At 45.4% G+C, this 24,068-nt stretch overlaps 1 protein-coding gene across 1 annotated transcript in view; it reads left to right on the top strand.

The window, feature by feature from the left end:
• LRIG1 (leucine rich repeats and immunoglobulin like domains 1) overlaps positions 1-24,068 on the top strand; it is a 116,031-nt gene that overhangs the window by 14,567 nt on the left and 77,396 nt on the right. The window lies entirely within an intron of this gene.

The following is a 24,068-nucleotide window of genomic DNA, read 5'->3' as shown; positions in this document are numbered from 1 at the left end:
TTGAGTCCTGCAGCCCTGGGAGATACATATGTGGTCCTGGGAGAGTGTGGTAGCCACCAGTGGTCCACTGGCCCCCACCCTTCACCTTAAAAAAAAAAAAAAAAAAAGACCCAGCAGAGAGCTGGAAAGAAGAAAGGGAGAATTCCTCAGTGGTTTTGTCTGATAAATTTTATATTCAGCTGTTCTTCTCTATTGTTTCATTGAGGCATACGGATTTTAGGGGGCATGGGGGAGGTTTTTCTCCTACCTGTTTTGCCAACCACTCCCCGAACCCCCGCCAGCTACAGGGTCTCTGCAGAACCACAGACTGGAACACATGACTCCTACCGCCTAAAGCTTTGGCTGTCCACCCACATCTCCAACGTTCATTGTTTCTTCCTCCGTGGATCCCTATGCCCCGGCCACCATGTGGGACTTTTTCCATGCCCTTATAATACTGCCTGTGTCACATCCCTCACATCCTCTTCCCTCTGCCTGGAGAAATATTCTTCCCTCCTACTCATCACCCCTTAGCCATCCCTTCTCTTGGAAACCATTCCCAACCTTCCCTGCTGGGTTAGAAGTCTGCCTTGAGAACTCTGCTCGTTGCGGAAGTGATGAGTCGACCGCTCTCTGACTCCCGCATTCGTCTGTAAGCTCCCTGAAAGCAGGGATTGGTTTTGTGTCTAACCATACCATTGTACATCAAGAATCTGGCCCACATTCTATCGATGTCGATGTAGATAGAGCCATTGGTGTTCATTCTGTGTGGTCCTATTAATTCAATAGAAAGACATTTTCTAAGTACTTAGGATAATTTAGGTCTCCCGGGGGCTCATCTGTCTGTACATTTTCTTTTTTTTTTTTTTTTAATTTTTTTTTTTTTTTCAACGTTTATTTATTTTTGGGACAGAGAGAGACAGAGCATGAACGGGGGAGGGGCAGAGAGAGAGGGAGACACAGAATCAGAAACAGGCTCCAGGCTCTGAGCCATCAGCCCAGAGCCCGACGCGGGGCTCGAACTCACGGACCGCGAGATCGTGACCTGGCTGAAGTCGGACGCTTAACCGACTGCGCCACCCAGGCGCCCCGTGTCTGTACATTTTCTAAACGTACCTTGTCTGTTTGATAGTTTCCTCTGTTTCCCACCAAATATTAGTGTTGAGAGACTTAGAAGAATGGAAAGGAATAAGAAACAAATAGTTGGATTTGCAAGAGGATAGGCAATTTCCCAGCCACATAAAGAGCTGACCGTGTTGTTTGTCCCTCTGTTGTGGGAAGGTGGCTCTTAAATCCCATATCCAAGTGTTGTTACTGAAACTCTTGTTCATTGTAAGCACTGTGTGTGACCTGTCTCCCACATGGGGTCCCTCGTGTCGCTTCCCTCGTGGATCTCCGGTGGCTCTCCTTGGCAGCTGGGCCGGACCCGGCTGCTCTCCTTCATGTTGTGTTTGGTGAGGGAGCCCACAGTGCATTTCCCAACTCTCATCTGCTCTGTTGCTGGAGCTGGTGTTCGGAGTCTGTTTTATTGAGGGTTGACCCTGCAGGGAAGAGTTGTTTCTTACCTAGACTGAGGCTGTCTAGACACCTTTCCCCTTGTGGTTATTCTGCTCAGTTTATGCTGAGCCCTGGCCAGGCAGCTGGTCTGGGTTGCTTGGCTCTTCTTTACTTTCCTAAGGCCTCTACTTTCACAAAAAGGATGGTCAGGCCAACGTCGTTTTTCTCCGTCTCTGCTGGCAGAGGAAAAGGCTGCTCTCCTTGACCGGAGCAAGTTGTAAGAACACTAAAGGCAGGTTACCTTGTCCTCAGTGGTTCAGTCCAAACTAGCAACTTAGGTTTATAGAAACTTCCGTGGCAGGAGACTTTGGACAGATAGATTTCTAAATCTGGCCCCTCTCTGCTTGGATCGCAGGTGTGGGCAGTGTCCTAGAGATGGCAACAAGAGGTAGTGGGAGAGCTCTGTTCAGCCCGGTGAGCTCTGCCTCAAATGTTTATCCTGGGGGTATCGAGATCTTAGGCTGTGCATCTGCAGGAAGGCCCTTTTATACCCAGTAAGTTGTGATACGTCAAGGACCATGATTTCATGTTAATGGGGTTCTGTGCTGTTGACCTGTAGTGTAGTTACTGTGCATATATTTTAATTAATTTTAATTTTCTGGTGACACATGGTAGTCATGTTTATTGAATAAAGAGGAAACTACAAAATAAAAAAAAGAGTAATTGATTTCATTATCCAGTGCTAAATATTATTACTGTGGTGTATGAATATGATGTCTGTGGTTGAATACCTACCGTGAGTCCTGTTTTTTAATACAAAATTCAGGCCACTATACATTTGTAACTCTGCTTTTTTTTTTTTTTTTACTCGATACCATATTTTCTCCAACTTAAAACATTTTTATTTTATTTATTTTATTTTTTTTTTCAACGTTTATTTATTTTTGGGACAGAGAGAGACAGAGCATGAACGGGGGAGGGGCAGAGAGAGAGGGAGACACAGAATCGGAAACAGGCTCCAGGCTCTGAGCCATCAGCCCAGAGCCTGACGCGGGGCTCGAACTCACGGAGTGCGAGATCGTGACCTGGCTGAAGTCGGACGCTCAACCGACTGCGCCACCCAGGCGCCCCTAAAACATTTTTAAAAATAGAGTTTAAGGGGTGCCTGGGGGCTCCATTGGTTAAGCATCTGACTCTTGATATCAGCCCAGGTCATGATCTCACTGTTAGTGAGATTGAGCCCTGCCCCAGGCTTTGCACTGACAGCACGAAGCCTGCTTGGGATTCTGTTTCTCCCTCTCTCCCTCTCTGCCCTTCTCTTGCACTCTCTCCCTTTCTCAAAATAAATAAATAAAAATTTAAAAACTACAGTTTAAGTCATAATTCAACCTTCTCTGATATTGGGCATCTAAGTTTTTTCCTAAACTGAAGTAAACATCCTTATAAATATATGTTTATACATTCATGTTTCCTTAGGCTGAGTTATTAAATTCAGATTGCTCTGGATACACAACTTCTTAAGATTTTTGGTGCTGCTACTTCCGAGAGGCCACCAATTTACATACGAAATTTTCCCCACACCCTCACGAACGTTAGATGTTCCTTTTTGTTTTTTCTGTAACCATATACCAGTTTAATACATGGCAATGGCATTGGATTATTTTAATGCATATTTCTTTGGATAATGAGGGTGAAGATCTTTATATGTGTTACTCATAGACGTTTCCTTTTTTAACTTCCTTCTTGTTCTGATGCTTAGTTAGCCAAATAAATTATCTTCATGCCCCCGGCTGTAAACTTTGGGCTTGAACGCAGATACATAGCCCTGATAACTAGAGGTGATGTGATTCTGAGAGTCTGAAAAGCCTCTTTCTCCCAAGTGTTGCTGCATAGAAAACCGAGCTCTGTGCGGGCACGTCACGGATTTTTGACTCTGAACTAGGAAATGTCTTTGTGTTCTTCTTAAGCCAAAGTCCGATTATGTGTTGTCGAGGGGAACTTTGCGTGGCTCTGCTGATGCCCAGAAGCAGCCCTGGACTGCCATAGCCCCCGCACAGCCAGCCTGCCTGGCTGTGCCCAAGCCGCCCTGTCTGTGGCTGGCGTGCCTGGTACCTACAGCTGGTAGGAATCAGAGCAGATTAGCGTGGCGGAGAACCCTTCAGGAACAGCTTCCAGCAAATGGAAATTATTTTAAAACAAATTGATGTGGTTTTTCTGTCAAACCTCCTTGGAGCATAAACAAGGTTGGACTGTAAGCTGCCTCCCCTCTGCAGACGAGGCCGTGTTTAGAATGTGGCTTTCAGCAAAGTAAACACGGTCTTGAAAGTGAGTTGTCATTGCGAGTGTCGGATCTGAAAAGTAAAAGCGCGCTAACCAGTGTTCTCACAGCCTGTCTAATGGGCGTGTGACCCTACGCTTCTCACTCACCGGTCTTTGTTGCCACAGCTATCACTACTTCCTGGGAGGGGTTTAAAGGTAAGAAGCAAGTTGGTGTTGAAAGGACTGAAGGAAAGAAGTGCCAGGTCAATCTCTGTGGTAAGATAAACATTTTATTCTTATCCCTTTGCCATGTGGGAATACCAAAAACATCTTGTGAAATAACCGTGTCTGTGTGTGTGGATATACATGTATATATCTTCCAGTCTGTGCCTCTTTGAATTCTCTGCCCGTTGCAAGGTGGTTCCCCCGTGCTGGGCACAATGTCAGCTTTATTAAATTGGCCATAGACTCCCTAGAAGGTGAAACAATGCTTTTAATGTTCTGATTATATATTAATGAACAACCGGGCCAAGGGGCACTTGCCAAAAAAGCTACAAAGTGAGAAAGCCACCAATATCAGGGTGAACTTTGCACTTTCGAAGTGTGAATGATGTTGGGTGAAAGAAGTTTATTGCACAAGGGGAGCAACTGGAATCTCTTTGATGTTGGTTAGCATCCAGGCCCCATTAGACTTTCGGACTTCCCAGTTAACTGCCTCTTTGCTGGCGAGGACAGCATTTGGAGGGCTAGGGCACACGCTCTTGGCCAAGAACGACCAGCATACCTGTGCAGGGGTGGAGCGTGGGAGGCGTTGGGCATTTATATCTGCTTTCAGTGAACTGAAACGAATTTTAATCTAAAATGGAAATGTGGCTCAGTCAGTTAAGCGTCTGACTTCAGCTCAGGTCATGATCTCACAGTTTGTGGGTTCGAGTCTCTTGTTAGGCTCCGTGCTGACAGCTCAGAGCCTGGAGCCTGTTTCGGATTCTGTGTCTCCCTCTCTCTCTCTGCCCCTCCCTGGCTTGCACCCTGTCTCTCTCTGTCTCTCAAAAATAAATAAACGTAAAAAAAAATTGTAAAATGGAAATGTATAGTCTCTAGCCTTCCAGAAATAGCACATTGATTCTAAAATCTGCCTGGACGTAGATCATAATCAATTAGATCTTCATCTTAATCTGACTAATTTATTTTCTCCCCGCTGTGGTGACATTTCTCCTGCGTTCTGGCATGTTCCTAATTTTTGAATCGCTGGCATTGGGAACCCTGCTTTCCACAGCCTCGTCAAATAATTACTCAAAAGAAGAGAAAAATGCACTTTCGAAATCCCGAGAATTTGTTTTCTGTGGGAAGGTATGCTCCAACTGAGGTTTTCCACTTGCGATGTCTTCACGAGCAGAGCTGTGGCAGTGAGTGTAGGACACAGGAAGGACTGACTGGGAAGAGGGACTTTGGAAGGAGGGGTCATGACTTTGCCACTCAGAATCTGGGTATTTTGCCTGCTCTCCATTTGTTTACTAGCGTTTGGAAAAGTATTCTTGCATGTTTGTGGTACAGAAGTAGATAGTTGGCATTTTCAGTTTAGAATTTTGAGAGCCTGGTAAGGCAGCAGTTTTTTTTTTTTCCCTTAAAAAAAACAAGAGCTTTATTGGGACATAATTCAAATGCCATAAAAAAAAATCATCCTTTTAAAGAAATCCAGGGTTTTCAGTATATTCACAGAGTTGTACAGCCATCGTCACTAATTCCAGAACATGTTCATCACCCCAGAATTAAATCCCGAACCCACTAGCTGCCCTCCCTGCTTTCTCCCTCCCCTCCCTTGGCCACATCGACTTCCTCTTTCTATGGATTTGCCTATTCTGGATATTTCATGTAAATCCTATCATATAATACCAGCCTTTTGGGTCTGGCTTCTTTTACTGAGCAAAATATTTTCACAGTCCTTGCATGTTGTAGCATGTATCAGTGCTTTTCCTTTCTATGGCTGCCTAATATTCCATTGTGTGGATATACCACATTGTGTGTATCTGTTGATGAGTTAGTGAACTTCGGGTTGTTTCCACTTTTGGCTCTTCTGTGTAATGCTGCTGTGATGTTGGTGTGCAAATTTTTCTGCAAATGTATGCTTTCCTTTGTCTTGGGGTATGCATATGCCTAAGGTGGATGTGCTGGGTCATAGGGTAAATGTGTTGAGCTTTTTGAGGAGCTGTTAGACTGTCTTCCAGCAGGCATATGAAGTTTCCTCTCTGTCCCCAGTGTCACCCGTAGTTGTTATTGTCTGTTCTTTTCAGTGGTAACCATCCTAGTGGGATGGAGTGGTATCTCCTTGTGGTTTGGGTTTGTATCTTCCTAATGACTGCTGAGGCAGAGCATTTTTTCATGTGCTTATTGGCCATTTTTAGATCTTCTTTGGAGGAATGTCAGTTCTTTGCCCAGTTTTTACCTGAGTCATTAAAAAAAGAGATAGGTTGGACAGTTTTGAATGGTTTGGGGTTTTCCCCAGGTAGACATGCTTTTGTCTGTTTTACTTAGGGAGAGAAAAACTTCATTTTGAAGGTTTTGGGTATTTTTCTTTTTTTAAAGAAGAGATCTTCAGGTAGAAATAGAATGGGCAGTGCTTACCAGGCTTATTTGGTTTACTTACCACCCCCCGCCCCCCGCCCCCCTACCAGTTTGTAATCCCAGGCAGAGGAGGAAATGTTAGAGAACAGAGCAGTGATTATTCTTGCCACGAATCCAGATTCAAGGGTCTGTGTGGGAGCTCATTACACAGTGTTCTCTACCAGGAGAATGGGGGGATTTGCCCACCTGTAACCTCAGGAAACTTGGTGTGCATATACATTTATAGCCAGGTCTGACTATTTTCTCTGCATTTCCTCTGCTCCAGGGCAAGCCTGCCTTTGCTGACAGAGCTTTGCAGCTATAAATTAGGCAGAAATGCAGTACTGAGGCTGTCCAAAGGCAGGCAGGGTAATTGCTCTGGACGGGTTTACAATAGGGAGGTGTGAAGTGCTTGGTGGCAACCGGAAGCTGGGGGAGGGAAGACAAATTGAACTTGGACGGCTTCGGCCGGTGGGCTGACACAGCTAATTGAAAACGCTGGCCCTGGTGGCTTTTAATGGGAAAGGAAGCTGAGGCCTTGCAACGGTTTCCTTTACAACAAGAAATGAGAGGGAGAGGGGCTCATTGAGTTATTCAGGGGCTGGTGCTGAATCTCTGTAAGCATTTAGAGCCTTAGGCTTGGATGTAGAGGATAGGATTCTCTGTGTTTTTGTTTGGAATTTCCTACTCTTGAGTCCCGTTCTAGATGAGCCGAGTACATAGGTAGAGGTGGGGATTCCAGGTGGTTGAAGGGACCCTGAGAGAAGGCCTACAGGTACAGCTTGTGAACATACAGCCCCACCTTCGGCGATCCACCGATGTAGGTAGACAGGCCCGTGGGCCATCTCTCAACAAGTGAAATAGGGATTATATGGTGGCCCCCTGTTAGTCCTCTAGTTAGCCAATAGGTATTTTCTAACTCCTCCATTGACCTTAGACTCTGAATTTGTGGCACGAGGCCTGGGACTCTGCATTTTAATACTGAAGGGGACTTGGCTTTGGAGTCTTAGTGTGAGAGCCATTAGCCTGGACTGTGGGCTCTTTGAGGCTCAGCTACACGTCCCTTTGACTCCAAGCCCCAGAACCCTTTCCTCCTGCCCACCTCTGGTCACTCGGTACCCGGGGCTTTCTGAGCTCTGGCCCAGATAGGACGAGGTAGTTCCTTCCCCAGCTGAGCCTTTTCCTCCCTGGAAGCCTTTGCCTGTGGTCTCATCCTCCCTGACTCATCTTTCTCTTCCGGTCTGAGGTTAAACATTTCCTCAGAGGGCTTTCCTAGAACACGCAGGCAAGAGTGGCTGCTGTCTTATTCTGGGATAGTCTTGAGAGTACATCTCTGGTTACCTCCTCAGCGTCTGTCTTCCCCTCCTGACTGTGAACTTTTTGTGGGTAGAGGCCAGCTTCTGCAGCATGGTCTTAGAACCCAGAGCCATTCCTGGCATACAGCTGGTGCTTAATAAGCATACGTGTGTTTGTTAATTTCCAGACCAAGTGTGAGTGACCACCGGCTTTTCTGCTGTGTGAATTATCCCAGGCACTGTTCCTCTGTGTCCCTGAAACATCTGTCTACACACACTTGTAGAAATAACCACCGGTTGGCCGTCCTACACGTCTTTTGGGTGTGGTGTTACTTTCTGCCTCCTGGGGGTTCACTTGATGCCTTTGAGGGATCATCTGTACCTGCTGAAAGGAGCCGTTTCTTAAAAACAAAAATTAGAAAATGGACCTGTATGCATTTATTTTAAACTTCGTGGTAGCAATTTCCAGAAAGCCCTTTCAAAGGTGGGATATCACAGGTGTGGAGATGGTGGAGGTGATAGGATCTTCCTTGAGATGTGGGGTAGTTAATGTGTAACCTCTTTTACAAGGTTCATGGGTGTGCGTATGGCTGTGCAGCTATCGTGGATTCATAGACTGCCCTGTGGGTCGTGTGTTTGTAGAGGGTTCACAGCTTTGCCACTCACACCTCCAAGGTTGAACTTCCTGTGGTTGAAAAACTAACATAACCAACAACTGAGAATCCTTCTATCCTGCACAGGATGGAGACACTCAAATAGTGGTTGGCAAAGGCTCCTTAGGTTCCTTCTCCCTGCCCCTATTCTCAACACACATAGGCAGGATTTTAGAGAGAGTGAAACCAAGTGAGATCAAAGAAGAGAGGATTATGTGTCAACTAGTAAAAAAAAAAAAAAAAAAAAAAGAAAAAAAAATTCTCCCTGAAATCGTTGTGCTATATGCTAATTTGGATGTACATTAAAAAAATAATTAAAAAAATTAGAATTAAAAAAAATTCGCAGTATCATATGAAGTAAAAAAAAATCAAGAGTATGGCTACAAGAATGTCTCATTATTACCCAAATAAATAAAATGCATTATTTCATGACTTCTCAAACTGTTAAATTATGTTTAGAACTGTATTTTCCAAAAAGAGGGAAAAAATTGTGCCTAAATTTGTTTCTCTCTTTGTAATGTCAATCTCACTTGGTAATTTTCATGCCTGTAAGAATAAACTGATACTTTCACACACACACACACACACACACACACACAGAAAAAAGAGAAAAGAAAGAGAGGTGGGGAGCATAAGGTCTGAGGGCAGAGGGAATCAGGCCCTCGGTTTTAGAGGGCAGCTGCGGCAGAGAGGCATGCCTTATGTAGAAAAGGTCGTCTGGTCTGAGATCTAGAGCCTTCCTCTAAGATGAGCGGTGTTCCATCCATACCTACTGCTGCAGCATTGTTTTGGCATCTTTGGGGATTGTCCATTAGGAGGGACCAGATTAGAAATGAGGGAGCACGATTGCCATAAAGTGTTACCAGCAAAGTGGGATAACTTTGTGCTCTCTCTTTGCCTTACTATCACTGTCTACCTGTTCCCTCTGAGGGGAAAATGATTACTGGAGTTTAGATACCGTGAAACTCAGAGGCTAAGTGACCTGGGTAGTGTATAACTGCCTTCACAAATAACATTTTGAGGTACTACCTGCCCCTAAGGGCAACAGAAGCCATCAGTTGAATAAACCAGCTGTTAAGTAAGAGCAGGAACATGAGTGTTTGCACAAACCACCCTTAAATTTTCTGATCCTTGATGAATGTCAGTTGGTTTGTGAATTATTAACTTAAGTGTATGTGAGGAAATACTGGCTGCTTAAGTGTCGTGTATATTTTTATGTAAGAAAAAAATAAAACTGACCACACCCTCAGCTGCTACCATTTTGGGCTCAGTGCTTGCCTGCTTTCACTCCACGGGCGTATTTAAAGCAGAGGTAGGAATGTTGGCCCCTCACAGGCCACACGTGGATCATATATCATAGCTCATCACTTGCCATCGTAATTTTGCTTAGGAAGGAACTGAAGTGATTTGCAACCTGTTGGCAGCTATCAGTATGACCATCTTTATTGGGCTACATGGAGTATACAGAGCCCTGGTGAGGGGGTTGGTAGGGATACCTGTCTACTTGGGAAGAATTGTTTATATTGTATCAGAAAAGTAGATTTAGTGCATCACAGGTAGCTGGCTTCAGAAGTCTGTCACTTCCCAGCTGCTTTGCAAGAGAGCTTTCAGGTTCTTTAATTTTTCTCTGGAGAGAGAGCCACCTTTGTCCCGTGCCTCAGTTTCCTTGGCGTGAAAACCTGAAGTTGCCACCCCCCCGTCGCTCCTGCCATGGGAGCACAGCAGTGCATGTCCTTGGAAGAAGCCAGCATAGCTGATGGAGGGAGCTTCAATTAGCATCCATGGCAGAGAGGAGATTTGAGGACTTTGATGGGGGAGAGATTGGAGGAATCCACGTGTGAACCTCGTTTCTACAATGCACAGCTATTTTCAGAGTTCTGAAGGTCACATTAGTAAAACTAGTTATCCCTTCTGACCTTTACCTAGCAAGGGGCATTGTATATAGACCTTTATTTGCAGGTGAAGGGAAGAAGACTCCATAAAGGATTGAAGAGGAGAGAGATTGGAACTGACCAGACAGGGCTGTTGAATAAATAGCACATATCTTCCTTTGAGCATTACATACCTTTGGATATTGGTTGCTGGATTAAGCCTGCAGTGTAAGTCACACTTAGAAATGCCTGGGTGTGGTTCTAGGGGTTTGGTTACTTCAAGGCCTAGGCTTTGCTCATTTGCAGTGCAGAAAACATGCATGCCAAGGGAGGGAAGAGAGCTGGCGCTTTGTTTCCCTTTTCCCTCTCTTTATTGTCCTTAGGTGCAATGACATTTGATACGGGCCGTTCTCAAATACATTGAGAATACTTATTCTCAAACTGCCGGGATTCTGCTGACATAGACCATGGGCCCCCACAGCCAGCCTCCTTGTATGGAAAGGGAAGAAAAGAAATTCAAGCTGTAAATGCATCTCTGTTTTGGGGCTTTGTAGTGGTAAATTACGTGAATGAATAAGTTGAAAAAGTGCCTGGTTTATACCATCATGAATACCTAGGCCTTAGATAAATATTGACACCAGCAGTGTGGCAGGCCGACCATTGGTCTCATGGCCCTAGGAATAAAAGATCTTTTCTGAGGCGCTTGTGACCTTATAAACCACCCTGACAGGTTTGTGCAGGTGCTTTCTGCAGTAGCTCTCTGGGTTTGAGAGTGGGTGGTTTTCTCTTTGTGCTTGTGCAAGCTTAAATCTAACCGAATCCAAACCCGCTCTGGTTTATCGATCCCCATCGAGTGCGCGGCAGGCAAAGTAAGTTGCCAGCACAGTTTTGCAGAGTCATGCTTGTGTGGCCATGTGGGGCAGACCTGGGCCCGGAGGGTCTTTTAGAAGGGGTGCGGGGGGGGGGGGGGGGGGGGGGAGGGGGCCGGGCGGGGGGGGGGAGTGAGGAGAAGGGAGTCGTCTGGAGGAGTCTTAGCTGGAAGACAGGTTGGCCATCGAAGCTCCGTGCCTTACGGAGCCGACTGTGCCACACCTCCAGCCATCCTTTATTTGATCTCCTGTATCTCGTGGCGAGGAACCAGACTGCCCTCTAACCGAAGAGGCATAGCGATGCCAGTTTTGTTAGTGTGCCCTATGCAGGGAGCCTCAACCCCTCCTCTGAGATTCCCCCTCCCCCGTTGAGAAAAGGTAGTGAGCTTATTAGAAGGAGGCCAAGCTGTAGTTATTTGACTAAGGGAAGCTGAACAGATACTTGTAACCAAGTCCGCTTTGATTATATCATCTTTAAAAAGGAGCGATTGTGGAAGCAGGGGTGGGGGGGTGGGGGCTGTGGGTTCATTGGATAACCAGCGTTGTAACTCAAAGATGTCCCAGCTGGTCATAGGGCAGCTGCCTTAGGTGGCTGCTGTCTGGGTTTGGTGGGGCCTGTGGGCCTTGATGTCCTGCTGAGGTGGGAACTGAATGGCTCTTACTTCTCCCTAGCACACGGAGAGGATACAGAGTATCCACACGGAATATCCACACCTGGTGTTACTGAGGTTTCCCCAGCCTGAACCCGGGGCTCCAAAGGGAGTCCCTTATGGTTGGTTACCCGTAGGGCTTTCATCAACTTTGGTGGTGATTTACTTGAAAAACACACTCCCATCCCATAGGTGCCAGTATTTGTTATTTGGTTAATGTATAGCTTAGCAAGCGGAATTTACCGTTAGGACCCACCCTTTAAGACACACCTTTGGGAGTCAGTGACCTGGAACTGCAGACTGGCCTGGGACAGGGAGGAGGGGAGAAGGGCACCTACATGAAGGTCTCTGCGTGTGATGATGCACTGGGCCTCACTGAATGTAACTGGCCCATGTGGAAGAGGTGAGGCATCTTTTTAGAGGCCTTGGTGGATGATTTTAAAAAAAGCAGCAGAAATGGAAGTATATTATGACTCCGTCATTTTCACAGCCAGCTTGCCATTTGCCATAGTAAAACTTTTTATATGTTCAAGGATGGAAGTCCCATGCATCTGATTCTTTGTGCTTGTAATTTCAGTGAAAAGGAAGTGCCGTATTTTATTAGCAGAAAGCAGTCCGTGTAAGATAATGCATGTTGCAATACTGTGTGGTTGTTGCACTTTGACCTTGTGTCTTCTCAGCCATTCAGCAACCAGGGCCAGAGAAATTTTCGCAGCCCCAGGAAAACCGTGTAGATGGGCTTTTAAGTTTACTGCGTTTCATGACATCTTTGTATCGTTGAAAGAGAAACTTTGCCTTTTGGCTTTGGCCAGGCATTTCATGACACACATAAACTTTAAAAAGCCCAACGGAAAAATTGACAGAATGAGAACCCAAGTTGATAAGCTGGCTAATAAAGTCAGCGACTTAACTGTTACTCACGAGGCTGACCTATTAAAACTGCATTTTCTTTAAAATACTTAGCTAGAGACACTCTCATGCCTCCCTGTAATAACAACGGGATGTATTCTTGAAAAGTTGTGGGTAATTTGAGTTTTTGACTTTGGCTGACTTAATACCAGGGATCTGTTCTCTGTATCTAAGGGATCTTCATTTTTAAGTTTTGAGGTAGCTGGGAAAGGAAGGGAGGATAAACCCAGAAGGTAACTTTTGAATATTTGAAATCTAGAAGATGATGTTGAAAGCTTAGAGGATGAAGAAACTTTGCACTTAAGCTGTTGATAATGTTGAGTGTCGTGATAAGTACAAGTACCCCTAGATTTCTTATTTGGTTTATAGATTTTGGATGCTCTGGCTTCACACGGGCCTGAAGAGATGTCAGACGTTAGTGAGTAGTGGGTGTGATTTCAGTTGGAAAAATGAAACATGCACGTCCATCCCAGGGGAAGCTGATTGAGGACTCCAGTGCATACCCTTGGGAATGTCTTGCTTCCCAGAAGGATTTTCTTTATGAGTAGCTCAGCCTGGGAAGGTAGTTACACTCGCTTATGTCATTTGTCCCTTAAGTTTTCTGTGTGTGTGTGGGCAGGGGAGGAAAGAGATGCTGATAACAGTAAGGTAAGCTGTTGTTTGGACAGATGTATTTGCTTAAAACAGAAAGCTTTCATTTCCTTTTTCCTCTGCTTTAAGGGAGACAGTTAGGCAACTTACTATATATTGCTCTTTTGTAACCCCAGAGTATATTTGCCTAAAATCACCCTTCTAAATACGGTTGACCCTTGAACAGTGGAGGAGGGGGTAAGGGGTACCACCTCCCCCACCACGACCGCACAGTTGAAAAATCTGTGTATAATTTTTGACTCCCCCAAAACTTAACTACTAATAGCTGACTGTTGACCAGAACCCTTACCGATCACATAAACAGTTGATGAACACATATTTTGTGTGTCATGTGCATATCACGTGCCCCATTTTTACAATAAAGTCAACTAGAGAAAAAATGTTATGAAGAAAATCATAAGGAAGGGGAAATCTGTGTATAAGATCTGCAAAAAAAATCTGTGTATAAGTGGATCGGCACAGTTCAAATCCATGTTGTTCGGTGATCAGCTGTACTCTCGTTAACAGCAACAAACCCCGGTCATTTCATGTCCAGAGGTGAGTTACTACAGTTTTATTTTTTATTTTTGGCATGTGCTTCTGTAACATGAGGTTTGTGTACTATTATTTTCATCGACTGGCTTCATGTTAGAGAGTACGTCGTCAGAAATGGGGGTTCAGAAAGCCGCCAAATGCCTCGACGCTTTTCTGGTTCTGGGAAACTCCTAAACAAGACGGTTGAGAGGGTGTGTAATGACTCAGATGGAGGGAAGGAGTTTTTTTTTGTTTGTTTTGAATATTTTAATGTGTGTCTGTAGTGCTCGGGAAGTAATATGTTATTGGAGTATTAGAGGTTTCATTTCTGAAGAATCCAGAGTCACTGGTATAGAATTTCCTGATCCCTTTATCCCGGTGAAATCCTCGGCTGTACCTTCTGCCAGAAAGACAGGCTTGGAATTTGACCACCCTGTTCTTGTGACCAAGAGTGCTATTTTATGGGGCTGTGTTAAAACAGTTATTTTCCTCTCCGAGAGCCCTTGAGTGAGGGCACGAAGTGTGTGAAATCACTCAGTGTTAAGTGGAGAATCATTTCAGTGTGTTGGGAAAGGAAATCGATCACAGTGTCACTTAGAGTTGGTGGTTGGGCCAACGTTTACACAATTCTGTTGCAGTGACGCATTCAATCAAAGGAGGGTTTATAGGACATGGCTAGTTTGCATCTTTCGTACGTGAAACCAAAGTCCATGAATTTTAAAGCCGCGTCATGCTTTTAGTAAACACCTTACGTTTTGCAGCGGTGGTTCTACAGGAAGCTAATCTTCCTGCAGATGTGTGTCAGAGCCGAGGGCTTCAGGTGGAGGTGTTAGGAAAGGAAAACCGTAATCCATGACCAGAGGGCACTGGTCGACTTCCCAGAGCGCTTGGTGAAGCAAGGAGTCCCCATTTATCCCCTAGATTCATGTGTCCCTCACTTCCTGTCCCTTTAACTGTACAGAAGCAGAAGTCTCTGTTTCCTGCTTCAGTAGAGCAAGGTTTTCATTGAGGAGAGCCCCCCTCCGTCCTTTCACTGCGTGAGCTCCGGCCCCTAAGTGTGCTGCCAGAGGTGACTACGGCTGTTGCTTCATTTCCTTCTCCTCTAGTTCCTGACTGATGAGCCGACTGCTCGCACTGGACCGCCTGGTGCCTCAGGACCTGAGGGCCACGTTGGACAAGAGATTGATGAGGCAAGGGCGCACCGGTCCTATCGTGGGCGCGATGAGTTTCGTGGAAAGTCCTGTAGAGCTGAAGGACTCTCTGAGAGGGCAAATTTGTGACCCCTTTTCAGAGACAATAAAATATAAAGTAGGTGACCAGACTCTTGACCTCTCTCCTCGCCTCCTCGCCATTTCCAAGTCTCTGCAAAGCCACTTCTGTAATAGCAAAACCAAATGGTGGCTGTAGCCACCTCTTCCCTGCTGGGGTGGTCATGGGTGGCGTTCCCTACGTGACGGGTTTGTGGGAGGGTCAGCCTGTGGCCAGCAGCTATTTCCTGCTCAAATTCCCTTTGTTTGTGAAATACCCACCAACTGCAGAGCTGGTGAGGCCAGAGTACCTCCTCTTAATTAAATTAATTAATCTTTAGGGATTAATGATGCACATACCAAATGTACCAAGAGAGCGTTACGGGCTGTTAGTGGGCTTCCCCTCCAGGACCACCGCCACAACCAAGCATGAGACGAAATACACTCAATTATTTTGTCTCTTCAGCCAAACCAAGATTTGGGTAGGAAAAATAGATCCTCAGATCTGCTGCTTTAAGGGATGTTATAGAAAGCTAATGCTGATTACTTTCAGAGGAGGTGGGGCTCTTGATTCTTTTGATCAAAACTTTTGAGTAGGTGAGCACCTACTCTGGAAATCAACTTTAAATGGCCCTGTAGATTAATGGTCACGAGGGGCCTGGCTCTGGGCTTTGTTTAGGTTTATGTAACCCTTGACATAACTGGTGGGTTGTGATCCGACGACATGGGCTACTTTTCGCTACTTTGCCCTGAAACTGTTCACGTTTTGCCCTTCTCCTTTCTAGGAGGTTCTGACTTTTTGGCCTTTTGTTCATCTAGTTTCATACTTACCACAGCTTATTTTACTTTGCGGGCCTTATTTCCCAGTATTCTTCCTCGAAAACCATGCTCCTTTTCTAGTCTTTTTCCCGGGTTCGCTAAGGCCTTTCATTTCCTGATGAACCTTCCTCCTCACAGCTAATCTTCCCTGCTTTGAGCACCATCTGGACTTGGTGGTGTCCATACCGAAGATCACGTTACTCCCCCGGGAACAGGCAGATAGTGTAAACGAGTCAAGAGGTCTTGGGTGAGACAATAAGAGTGGTGAGGTCTGCGGTCATTTGGAGTACCTGCAAAATAAAGGTAGCTGATAGCTATCAGGCATGCTGGCCCAGGAATTATTTTCAAGAGAAACTGCCATTGTAATTTTTTTGATGAAACTTTTTCTCCAAATACCCTTCAGTCAGAAACCAACAAATTTCCCTGCAGATCTGCCTTGGCCCAAGAGCCACCAATTGGCATCATTCCCAAGATGCTTGTCCTATTAGAGCCTTTGGCCGTAATTATTTGGTTCACAGTCTTATCTGACCCCTCGGCTGTAAATTCCATAAGGTCACGAACTAGATCTTATCCCAGTTGGTATCAGAACTTAGCACAGTGCAGTGTACATTATACACAGACATTCAGTGAATACTTGTTGAACTTGACATCTGTTGGGTGCTACAGGACCAAGACTTAGACCTGTATTCGAATTATCCACGGGTAAGATGTATGGACCTTTAAGATAGAGAAGGTCACATAAGTCCTGTGGGATAACAGAAGCAGGCAGAGGTGACTTCTCTCAGGTAATGTCTTAAGCATTAGAATTCAGAGGTTCACACTGGTTTCTGTTACTGATTTTAAGGAGTAAAAGCAGTCACTCATTGCGGGGTCCTTAGGTGGCTAGAGTGTATTATCTCTTCTTTTCAGTTGCGTGCAAGCCTCATGTGCATAGAGAATTATCAGTGTAACATTTTCAGAAATTGAAGTGATTCATTACTGATTCATTCTTGACCAAAAGCTTACAAAACGAGCGTATGTCGGGGCACCTGGGTGGCTCAGTTGGTTAAATGTCTGGCTTCAGCTCAGGTCATGATCTCATGGTTCATGAGATCAAGCCCCACGTCGGGCTCTGTGCTGACAGCTCAGAGCCTGGAGCCTGCTTCCAATCCTGTGTCTCCCTCTCTCTCTGCCCCTCCCCCACTCATGCTCTGTCTCTCTTAAACATAAACATTAAAAAAAAAAAAAAAAAAAAGAACCAAAAAACCAAAATGAGCATATGTAGTGAGTTGATAGCTGAATGATAGTGCATTTGATTGTGTGCAGAATGTGTTTCTTTTTCCAGACCTCAGTTTAGGGACTGTGGGGCTACTTAGCTTACTGAAGAGAGACAATTCTTGGGTGAGGATGCCAGAGGAAAAAATTCTAATTTGAGATGCAATTTTAATTATTATTCTCAGTATAAGCCTTTAATGCATATAATCAGCCTATTCAGTTGTGGCTTTTGGAAGCATCATAACAGAAAGCATCATAACAGAAAAAAAAGCAGAAGCATCATAACAGAAAAAAAAGATAGAATGAGCATTCAACATTGCAGATTGAAAAAGAAATCACTTAGTCTCATAAAACCTTATAACGTGGGTCTAGGGAACATAATGTGATCTCATTGGAACTTGATGTGTACCACACGGAATTTCTCAGAAGGTAAAAATGCAGCAGACATGGCCTTAAAAGCTTAAGGGATTAAGTAACTTTCACAAGTTGTATGTTCTTCCTCACTCACACCCCTTGAAATTTGAAAGGACCCATCAGTTTTTCCCAGGGAGTTCTAAGTAGGCGACTCTCTCTCTTATTTTTTTTTTAAGTTTATTTTTTTATTTTGAAAGAGAGTGTGAGCACCAGTGGGGGAAGGGCAGAGGGAGGGAGGGCGAGAATCACAAGCAGGCTACGCGCTGTCAGGAAGGAGCCCAACATGGGGCTCGAACCCACGAGCCAGGAGATCATGACCCGAACTGAAATCCAGAGTTGGCTGCTTAACTGAATGAGCCACCCAGGCGCCCCAGGTGACTAATAGGTAGCAAGCAGTGCAGTTTTTGAGGTGAGCAGAGATGTACCACTGGGGCCCAGGTTTCCGGACAAACAAGGGGTTTCCAGGCGAGTCCTGGGCGCCCCCGAGGTGCGCCCTTAGATGGCTCATTGGATCGTTTCACACTTGTCTTCCAGGCTGTGTTATTTGGTTTAGCAAACATCTGAAGGCTCAAAATACGCAAAGTACCGCGACGTTCAGGAGGCCAGACGGGGTTGAGTAATGGCAAATAGGCTGGCCTGACAACCAAACTGAACAGGAAAACCTCACTCCCCAGGGAGTGCTTGTCCCAGACTTAGGACCAGTTCCTTCTACTGTGAGTTACGACTCGCGTTAATGTTGAAGAATACAGCCGTGCGCTGGCTGTGCTGCCCTTCCGAGCTGGAGGTTGTGTGTGTGTGTGTTGTCAGTGGCCGGTGAGCAGCGCCTGTATTTGACCATGAAGTGCTAGCAATGTCGTTGGGCTTAGGTCTCACCATGGCTCCTTCACAAGCAAACGGAACTTTTAATCGCTCAACTTCCAACAAGTCAATGAATTATTGTTCTCCAGCTTTGAATAGGGTTTGCCACGTTTGTAATACGTGGCTCTGGTTGTAATCCAGGAAGATGCTGGCCAGATTATGTAAATACTGATTAAGCCTATAGAATTACACTCAAGGGGCATTTTTATTAAGAGTGTCTTCCTCGTGAATTGAATTTTCAAAGGCCCTGTCCTCTGTTGGGATGGTTAAGAACTTGGTGTGCCCAAAAGGTGTCTGCTAACATCCGTGTCCATCCCCCCACTGCAATTTTTTTTTTTTTAACGTAGGCTTTGTGCCCAACGCGGAACCCTATGCAAAGCCCAACACGAGACTTGAACTCATGACCTTGATCAGGATTAAGACCTGAGCTGAGATCAAGAGTCAGACGCTTAACTGACTGAACCACCCAGGCGCACCGCCCCCTTCCCCGCCCCACCCAAGCTCTTGAATTATTGGGAAATTCAAGTTTGTTTTTGAAATCCAAGTTTCTTCTGTCAGTGCCAGTTCACTTGAAATATGTATTAATTCCTGCCGTGATTTCAGTGCAGCGCAGTTTAACGGAAATCTCAGCCATGATGGAAATGCCCTCTGTGTGCGTTGTGCCTTTCAGTAGCCAGTAGCCACACGTGGTGGTTGCACACTTGGAGTATAGGTAGCGTGACTGAGGAACTGAATTCTTCATTTTGTGTGCTTTTAATCACTTTCAGTGTAAATGTCAGTAGCCGCGTGGCTGGTGGCTCCCGAACTGGACTGCACAGGCTTCCATAATGGTGGGGATTGCTCAGCTGTTTAAAGACTTAGTGCTTCTAAATCAGTGGGGTCGGGGGGGTGGGGGTCCTTTGTCAGGAGAAATGTTCCTCAAGCAGATTGTTGCCGGGCACTGTTAAAACAGTTTGCTTCTCAGACCCAGATAAAACCGGGCTACAACTTGAGCTGTTCTTTGCAGAGGTGCCTCTTGTGTGTTCTCCAGACGGTGGGCTGGACGGTCATCTTTCAGCGGATTAGCTGAAGAATATCTACGGCTCGGCTCGATTGTTGGTAGATCTGCGCACCCTTTGTACCAGAACAGGGAACATTTCTGTTATGACAGTGGCTGACAAAATGTTTAGTGAAAGCTGCAATTGGCAGTAACTAAATTCCCTGAGGTTTCTTTCCAGTCCTCTTTGCTACTGAAAGGTGCAGAAATGCTTTTGACAGCATCTGTCCTGCTGACAGATGAATTGTTTTGACAGGAGAATCTGAAACCTTCAACTGAAGACACATTCACATGCCGGGCCTGGTAAGGGGCGATCGTGTTTGGAGAAATAAGTGAGATGCTTTAGATTTGTGTGCCTGTCAGCTGCCACCTGAAAGAAAGACCTCATGAAAGATCCCCCCCCCCCGCCATTAACCCTTTGATTGTTCTTCTGACCCGAGTTGAGAATTCAGACCCTTCTCTGCACAATCCTTGGGCTGAATAAGTACATTTCTTCAATTGTTGAGAAATGAGTGATGTTAATGAACATAGCAGTCAAAGGGTTAAAAAAACTCTATTTAAATATTATGCTGAGATATCAAATCATTATGTTGTGTACCTGAAACTAATGTAATGGTACATGTCGATGATGTCTCAATAAAAAATTATAGTGGGAGGGGGGAAAAAAAACCAACCCAGTGCCGATAGCAGCATTCTTGATAATAGCCCAAGTAGCCCATCTGAAACAACTCAGATGTCCATTAGCTGTTGAACGGATAAACAAAATACAGGCTATGTGTCTGTAGATACACACAAAATAGAATAATATTCAGCCCTAAAAAGGAAGGAAATTCTGACACATGCTACAACACGGACAAACCTTCAGGACCTTATGCTAAGTGAAGTGAGCCAGACACAAAAGGACAAATACTGTAGAGTTCCACTTACGTGTATCCAGAGTTGTCCGATTCAGAGAGACAGAAAGTAGAAGCGAGGTGCCAGCGTCGGGGGGAGGGGAGCATGGGGAGTCCGTTGTTTACGAGGTGCTGAGTTGCAGTTGGAGATGCCAAGGTTCTGGAGACAGATGCTGGTGATGGTTCTACAACAGTGTGACTACACTTCATGCCCCTGAGCCGCACACTTAAAAGTGGTTAAGATGGTAACATTTTGTGTATTTTACCACAGTCAAAACAAAACAAAACAAAACATGTTGAGAGTTTGTCGGGCTGAGACGAGCAAACCAGAAAATGTCTCTGAAGATTTTGTTGCAGATGATGTTGGTCAAGGAGGCTCCAGTAAACACTTTGCCCGTTTCCTGGTAAAGCAGGTGAAGATCAACAGCCTGTCGCAGGTTTCAGGACCCGTCACTTCTCAGACCTCAGAACTAGGCAGCTCTGTGTCCAAAAGGGGAAGCCGTTCCAGGGGACCTGAGCTTCAACCTGTCTTCTCTTTGTAACTGCTCATAGGCCCTCTGAGAGAATTCCCCTTGAGAACCAGTCTGCTGACTCTCACTTGTTGATAACATGGCTTTTCTAGTTCAGTGAAAGTCAAAAAAGTGGCCTCATCCAGGCTGACCCAAGTGAGAGCTTAAATTTCCACTTACAGGCGTCTTCATCTTCCCTGCTGTTTACCAGAATCTCAACACGAGGTCCCGACACCGTTCAGCTTCTTCACAAGGCTAGCTTACAGAAGACCCTTTTGCAAGTAGCCTTGTCTAAAAAGCAGAATTTACACATTATTGAAGTTTAAATAAGTGTTGTCTGCTCTTTAGAAGAATGATGGACCAAGCGGTGTCATGCTTTAAAAATGGTTTTATTCTGGGGCTCCTGGGTGCCTCAGTCAGTTAAGCGTCTGACCCTTGATTTCGGCTTGGGTTACGATCTCACGGTTTCTGAGGTAGAACCCCACATCGGGCTCTGCACTGACAGTGTGGTGCTTGCGTGGGATTCTCTCCCTCCCCACCTCTCCTTCTCTCTCTGCCCCCTGTGCGCACGCTCTCTCTGTCTCAAAATAAACATTATAAAAATGGCTTTCTTCTAATACCAAGTTGGTGAAGAATGTGGACATAAGGGAAGTAATTTCATTCCAGATAGTTTACCAGTTGATTGCCTGAGACTGGTTTCCCCCCTGGTCATGTATATAAGCCAGAAGCAAGACATTCCTTTTGAACCTAATTGCCTGAAGAGTCAATGGCCCAGATGTGAGGTTAACAACTGTGGTCGTTAGTCCAGATATGGCCTGCAGGTACGTTATGTTTGGCCCATCCCGAGTTAGTTTCTTTTTTCTGTTTTGTAAGAATTAAAAAGATTTCACCTAACAATTCAGAATTTAAGCTTCTCTTGGAAACGGAGAAGACTGGTCTGCATTGCCCTGTGTCTGGAGACCCGGAGCAAATGCCTCCCGTTGATGGGCAAGCTGGCACTGTTGTGTCAAGCTTCTTTGCACACCTGGCAGGGTGGCCGTCCTTGTGACTTACTTGCCTTCCAGGCCTCTGGCCTTTGTGATTTCTGAGTCTTCCCTTGATGTCTCCTCCAGCTCAGATGATACAAACGTTGTGGACATTGTAAACTCACGTTATCTCCAAACCCAGAAAAAGTATTTCCACCCCCCTTGTTGATGATAATGTGCTCAAAATAGAATAAAATTTCAGTCTGTCCCCCTCTGATGGGGGGGGGGGTTCTCTCCATTTGTGGATTTTCTCTTTCAAGTCTAACCTGTTGATTTCTGTGAACCCGATCATAAATACCCCCAAGCACAGACAAGCTCACGCTTGACTTCAATATGTGGTTTAAAAAATTACCACCTTCAGTTTTTATAGTAACGTAATCTCTGGACAAATTGCTTTTAATTCAGGCTGTGCCCTGAACACAGACGTACCATTAATTTCAAGTGTCGTCTGATTTTTATTTAGATGAATGTCTTGAGTTGTCAGAGAAATGGCCATCAGCTCTAGGTTAGCATTGGTTGGAATGTCTCTGGAGGGAGTGAGTTTAAAAGCCAGTTGCCACTTACGTGCCGTGTAGATGATAGACCGGAAACTCATGATTCTCAGTACTGTTAATTGGCAGTGATGCCAGTGGAATTAATAGATGAAAAACGTTGACCTGCTCGGCATACGTGCGACTGGGCGTATTTCGGTGGCAGGGAGCAGGCGTAACGTGCACCAAGTTCCCATTTGGACCACGTCTCTGTGGATCTCTGCTTCTGAAAGATCAGGCTGGTGTGGGCTGAGGGCTGACCCGAGAGCTCTGCTGAGCCAACACAGGTCAGCTTGCTCCGTGTGCACCTCTCAGGGTAGAGCTGGGGGATGAGAGCGGAGAGATGCATTTCCTGAATGATCGTGGCAGATGCCGTCTTCTCCAGAAAGCTGCTCGCGTGCGAGGTTTTCACTGCCTTTTGTTCAAACTGGCCATGAATCTCCTGTGTGACTGTCCCTCGCAGTATTTACTCATTGATGATAGGCATGTCGTGTGTTCATGGATAGTCTTGTGATTAGGGACTTGAAAGGTGTCCACTTTCAAAACAGGTCCTTCAACTTGGAGTATGCATCATAACAATTTTTAGTTGCAAGCTCTTACTTAGACCAGGGGTTTCTCAACCCGTGAATAATTACCATGAACACTTAGAGCTGGATAATTGTTGTCAGGGGCTGCCCTGTCCATCGTAGGATGTTGAGCAGCGTCCTTGGTTTCCACGCACTGGATGTGTGTAGCAAGCCTCCCGCCCCCCTTTTTCCTGCAGTTGTGACAACTAAAAATGTCTCCAGATATTGCCAAACGTCATCCCTGGTTGAGAGCCACTGATTGTAGACAGTAAAGGGTCAGTTCCTGACCCCTCTTTTTTTTTTCTTTACTATTGCTTGATATTTGATGCTTGAGTAAAATATTAATTTATAAAATGCCATTTAGAATAGCCTTGGATCTGATCCAGCCTTGGACTTTAGGATCGGCACACTCTAATGTAGGTAGAGGTCTGGCTTACTTTAGAATTTCTTTAAAAGTTGCCAAACAGAGGGGCGCCTAGGTGGATCAGTTGGTTAAGCGTCAGACTCTTGGTTTTGGCTCAGGTGATGATCTTGCAGTTTGTGAGTTGGGCTTTGTGCTGATGGTGTGGAGCCTATGTGGGATTCATTCTCTCTCTCTCTCTCTCTCTCTCCCCTCCCTACTCCCCCCCCCCCCTTTCTGTCTCTCTGTTTCTCTCTCTCAAATAAATAAACTTAAAAAAAAACAGTTGCCTAGTGGAGGGGTGCTGGGATGGCTCACTTGGTTAAGCATCTGGCTTCGGCTCAGGTCATGATCTCACAGTTGGTGAGTTTGAGCCCCACATTGGGCTTTCTGCTCTCAGCACAGAGCCCACTCTGGATCCTCTGTCCTCTACTCTCTCTACCTCCCCCCCCCCACTTGTTCTCTCTCAAAATAAATAAATAAACTTAAGAAAAAGAGAGTAAGAGGTAAGGTGATCAAAAAAAATTTTTAAAGGGCAAATGTCCAAGTCATTTAAAAAAAATCAAAAAATCATGGGGCACCTTGGTGGCTCAGTCGGTTAAGCGTCCGACTTCGGCTCAGGTCACGATCTCACAGTCCGCGAGTTCGAGCCCCGTGTCAGGCTCTGGGCTGATGGCTCGGAGCCTGGAGCCTGCTTCCAGTTCTGTGTCTCTCTCTCTCTCTGCCCCTCCCCCGTTCATGCTCTGTCTCTCTCTGTCTCAAAAATAAAT

The sequence above is a fragment of the Leopardus geoffroyi genome, chromosome A2 (genome assembly GCF_018350155.1).
Source record: "Leopardus geoffroyi isolate Oge1 chromosome A2, O.geoffroyi_Oge1_pat1.0, whole genome shotgun sequence".
In the NCBI taxonomy this organism is placed as follows: Eukaryota; Metazoa; Chordata; class Mammalia; order Carnivora; family Felidae; genus Leopardus; species Leopardus geoffroyi.
The sequence above is the reverse complement of the archived record's forward strand: the minus strand, read 5'-3'. Positions and strand labels throughout refer to the sequence as shown.